Source organism: Amia ocellicauda, chromosome 10, assembly GCF_036373705.1.
Source record: "Amia ocellicauda isolate fAmiCal2 chromosome 10, fAmiCal2.hap1, whole genome shotgun sequence".
NCBI lineage: Eukaryota > Metazoa > Chordata > Actinopteri > Amiiformes > Amiidae > Amia > Amia ocellicauda.
In genome coordinates, this window is record NC_089859.1 from 41,314,875 (window position 1) to 41,320,272 (window position 5,398).

General features: G+C 41.4%; 1 non-coding gene across 1 annotated transcript; it reads right to left on the reverse strand.

Moving 5' to 3' along the window:
- Positions 1 to 263: 263 nt before the first annotated feature.
- LOC136762257 (U5 spliceosomal RNA) lies at positions 264 to 378 on the reverse strand. The gene has a single exon (XR_010820463.1). It is a non-coding gene; the product is annotated as a U5 spliceosomal RNA (small nuclear RNA).
- Between the last annotated feature and the right edge of the window lie 5,020 nt (positions 379 to 5,398).

Below are 5,398 nucleotides of genomic sequence, written 5' to 3' on the forward strand. Positions count from 1 at the left end.
GAGCCAGCCAGCCAGCCAGCTCAGCGATGACATCACGAGCCTCTCTCAGCTGACTGCTATGACATCACAGAGCACGTACATTCCGTTGCTTGCCGTCTGTCAACCACTCAGTCACTGCCAGCCAGACTGGCTGGCTGGCTGGATGGGGGGGCTGCTTGCTGCTGCTGCGTACCTTAGCAAGCTTATTTGCTTGACCGGCCTTCCTACTCCTCTGCCCACATGCCCACCTATGCCCGATCTGCTGTTCACCTGGATCACAGCTCCGCCCCAACAAGGCAGAGCCCCCCAAGAATGGTACAAACTCACCCACGATCCCCTCCACGGAAAGCTTTAGCAAAAGGCAAAAGCGTTATACGTAATGAAGAGGAACCCGAGTCCAAGACGCATCCGACCAGCCATACATATTTGTGTGTATTAAAGATCACATTTTCTTACATTTAGTTTTTCTGTACTTTATTACATCTTATTGTGATTTATAAAAGTATTGTTTCTTTTCCATATGTATGTATGTATGTGTGTGTGTGTGTGTGTGTGTGTGTGTCTGTCTGTCTCTGTGTGAAAGTTAGTGTGTGTGTCTGTACGTGTGTGTGCCTGTCTCTGTGTGATAGTGTGTGTGTGTGTGTGTGTGTGTATATGTCTCTCTGTGAAAGTGTGTGTGTGGGTGTGACAGTGTGTGTGAGTGTCTGTCTGTCTGTCTGTCATGTAACTCGCACATCTGTGAGGGCACCATTTTTGCAGAAGAGATGTACACATTTTGGAGCAACATATGCTGCCATCCAGACATCATCTTTTCCAGTGACGTCCCTGCATTTTCAAACAGATCACATTTTATTACACTTTGTTTATCTGTACTTTATTACATCTTATTGTGATTTATACTTGTAATGTTTCTTTTCCATATATATGTATGTACAGTGGGGGAAAAAAGTAATTGATCCCCTGCTGATTTTGTACGTTTGCCCACTGACAAAGAAATGATCAGTCTATAATTTTAATGGTAGGTGTATTTTAGCAGTGAGAGACAGAATAACAACAAGAAAATCCAGAAAAATGCATTTCAAAAAAGTTATAAAATTGATTTGCATGTTAATGAGGGAAATAAGTATTTGACCCATTTTCAATGCCCTGGCTTAGGGTTCTCACCCATGATTTGACGGTACATGGCCCCGTCCATCGTCCCTTTGATGCGGTGCAGTTGTCCTGTCCCCTTAGCAGAAAAACAGCCCCAAAGCATAATGTTTCCACCTCCATGTTTGATGGTGGGAATGGTGTTCTTGGGGTCATTCCTCCTCCTCCAAACACGGCGAGTTGAGTTGATGGCAAAGAGCTTGATTTTGGTCTCATCTGAGACCACTTTCACCCAGTTCTCCTCTGAATCATTCAGATGTTCATTGGCAAACTTCAGACGGGTCTGTACATGTGCTTTCTTGAGCAGAGGGACCTTGCGGGCGCTGCAGGATTTCAGTCCTTCACGGCATAGTGTGTTACCAATTGTTTTCTTGGTGACTATGGTCCCAGCTACCTTGAGATCATTAACAAGATCCTCCCATGTAGGTCTGGGCTGATTCCTCACCGTTCTCATGATCATTGAAACTCCACGAGGTGAGATCTTGCATGGAGCCCCAGACTGAGGGAGACTGACAGTTATTTTGTGTTTCTTCCATTTGCGAATAATCGCACCAACTGTTGTCACCTTCTCACCAAGCTGCTTGGTGATGGTCTTGTAGCCCATTCCAGTCTTGTGTAGGTCTACAATCTTGTCCCTGACATCCTTGGACAGCTCTTTGGCCATGGTGGAGAGTTTGGAATCTGATTGATTGATTGCTTCTGTGGACAAGTGTCTTTTATACAGGTAACGAGCTGAGATTAGGAGCACTCCTAATCTCAGCTCGTTACCTGTATGAAAGACACCTGGGAGCCAGAAATCTTGCTGATTGATAGGGGATCAAATACTTATTTCCCTCATTAACATGCAAATCAATTTATAACTTTTTTGAAATGCGTTTTTCTGGATTTTCTTGTTGTTATTCTGTCTCTCACTGCTAAAATACACCTACCATTAAAAGTATAGACTGATCATTTCTTTGTGAGTGGGCAAACGTACAAAATCAGCAGGGGATCAAATACTTTTTTCCCTCACTGTATGTATGTATGTATGTATGTATGTATGTAAGTGTGTGTGTGTCTGTCTCTGTGTGAAAGTGTGTGTGTGTGTCTGTCTGTGAAAGTGATTGTGTGTGAAAGTGTGTGTGTCTGTCTGTCTGTCTGTGAAAGTGTGTGTGTGTGTGTGTGTGTGTGCGTGTGTCTGTCTGTGAAAGTGTGTGTTTGTGTGTGTATGGGTGTGACAGTGTGTATGAGTGTCTGTCATGTAACTCGCACATCTGTGAGGGCACCATTTTTGCAGAAAGAGATGTACACATTTTGGAGCAACATATGCTGCCATCCAGACATCGTCTTTTCCAGGGACGTACCTGCATTTTTCAGCAGGATAACGCCAAACCACATTCTGCCCAGATTTCAAGCGCATGGTTGCATAGGCAGAGAGTGCGGGTGCTAGCATGGCCTGCCTGCAGTCCTGACCTGTCTCCGAATTGAGAATGTGTGGCGCACTATGAAGTGCAAATTAAGACAACGAAGGCCCTGTGCAGTTGCGCAGCTGAGGAAATGCATAATGGATGAATGGGGGAAAATCCCGCTTGCTAAACTTAACCAAGTGGTGTCTTCAGTGCCCAAGTGCTTAATAAGTGTTATTAAAAGAAAAGGTGATGTTACATAGTGGTAAACAGTCGACTGTCCCAACTTTCTTGGTTTCTTTTCACTGCTAATGAGATGCTGTAGAGTGAGTTAGTTATATTGCTTTCAGGAGCTCTAATCGTATTGATGAGTTCATGCAGCATTTGTAATTGAATTTCAAAAAGAAATCTTTGCTGTCTGGCCTGTGTGTATGAGATGTACTCTGTCAATCTTTGGCTAACAACTGAAACATTGGTAGAACAGAAATGGCAACATAAAAAAGAACAGTACATTTTAAAAGAGCACATTAAATAGGATGAATATACAGTTTTTTACAATCACTTTGTCACTAATTTCAGAACCTTGATGTCATTTTTCAAAACTCTAGACACAAAACTCAAAACGGTCATCACTTGTAACACAGGCTGTCCAATGTTCAAAACATTGCATTGTGCATTCATATCTTTAAAGAAACCTAGCACTTGCAGACTTGTTGGTTCAAATAACTCATTTATCATGAAATACCATAGTAACATAGTAACACAGAAGATACCGATAGTTTCACTGTGTAGTTGTTCGTACAATCATTAAATATTGTAGTACAAAATATGTGATACATGTTTCATTATGGTACTACACATAAATACATCACTGTAAAAGGACTAGTAGAGAGAATACTACAGACACAGTGGAATCATTGAACAAAATCTGAAATGTATTGATGCAATACAATCAAATCACACCATAGGTTTCTTTGAATCCATGCAAAAATAATTAGCTACAAAAACGAACAAAACTACAGTAAAATGTCAACTGCAGTGTTCCTCACCTGGCTTAGTGTAAAAAGCAAAACAAAGGATTGATTACTGTACTTCTAAATTTCCATCAGCCCTGTGTTCAGGTTCAGGTTCTCACAACCATTTTTCACAAGAGGCATCTTGAAACTGAACATACCTGAACATACTCAGTCATCAGCTGCTTCACTCTGTCTGCATTTCTTTCAAAAGGCACACTATACTCTGTGCTACACATTGGTATGCAGTATACAGTCATTTGACAATTGAGAGTAGCCTAATGTTTAGTGCATGCTGAAGACTTGCCGCTTCTCAGTACGGACATTTCTGATGATTGAGGCCACAGTTGATCCTGAGTTGATTCTGAGGTTTGATTGAATCATTGTAGCTGCCTCAGTCATGGTCATGCCATGATTTACAACATGTTCTACGACTATTTCTCGGATTTCACTGGACACTATTTGCTGTTGCTGCCGCTGTCTGGTCCGTGGCCTTGTCCTCTACCACGTTCCCCCAACACCTCTCAAATGAGGCCCATGGCTGCCTCTCTGGTGAGGCCTAAGCCCTCCTCTATGACGAGGCCCACGACCACCTCTCAGAAGGGGTGCATGTCCCCTTCCATTCCTTTGACCACCACGTCTTCCTCCTCCCACTGCTTGACCTCTATTGTGACCTGGATGACCTGCCGGCTCCATGTTATCACTGTGTTGCTCGGGTGGATAGCACTCATTTCACTCGATACTCGTACCACAATGTGAAATCAATCATCAATAACCAGTTGGCAGTATTGGAAAAGCAATTACAAGGGCCTGCATACATACAGTAATGTCAAATCTGATGTGGAAGAACAATCATCTTCAACCAGGTTGGAGCGTTAGTTGCAATGCCTTTAATACACGCAGCGTGGAGAGGAACAGTGACTCAAGAAGATCCCAAAGTCGCTCTGCCTTCATTTTAACAGTCAGAGCTTTTATACACAAAAATCAAAGAGCTGGTTATAATCAGAAAGTCATTACTATGTTATCTTAAAAGTTAGCTAAGCAGAATTTATATCATTATAGGACAGAGTTCATAGATCAACACATGGATTAGGGAGCAGGCACTTCAATCATACTGTTTGACATTGTCTCCAAGATTCTCATCGTAAATAACAAGCAGAAATCAAACTACCTTCTGGCCTGACCTTCTAGCTTGACCTTATCTTTCTTAAGTATACAAGAGAGAAAAACAGGTATTAGAGAAAGAATTTCTAACTTTCCTTCCACACTGAAAACATGGTGTGGAAAAGTGCTACATGATGATGAATGATGATGAAATATTACATCCATAGATAATGTAGTTCAACTGGTTCATGCTCCTCGGTTATTGGTGTCAATGGATCTCATTATCCTGAAACTTTCATGATCGAAACATGGAATACTGTTCGTCAGTTTCCATAAAACTATGAATTAAGAGTAATGCAACAGTCACTTATCATTTTGAGCAGCTGTATCAATTGATAGTTAGATCTTTGTAATGAAATGAATAGACAGTGATCTCAGATGTAATGTGTGAATTGCATTTTGAAATGGTAATACTTTGACGTTAAGTTGTATCATTTTAGTTCAATGAACAAATGATCTGAGGTTGATGTGTATTGTATCCAAGCAATTGAAAAATGTGCATTTTGATCATCGGGTGTGAGTTTAGTGTCTAGAGTTTTGAAAAATGACATCAAGGTTCTGAAATGAGTGCCAAAGTGATTGTAAAAAAGTGTAATATCAGGGGACAGTGGCTATTACTGATCTGGCCTTCCGTGGCCTCTGTATTAATGTAACAGGTCACATTGTATGTGTACACTGATACTTGATAGTATAATATAGTACAAGTAA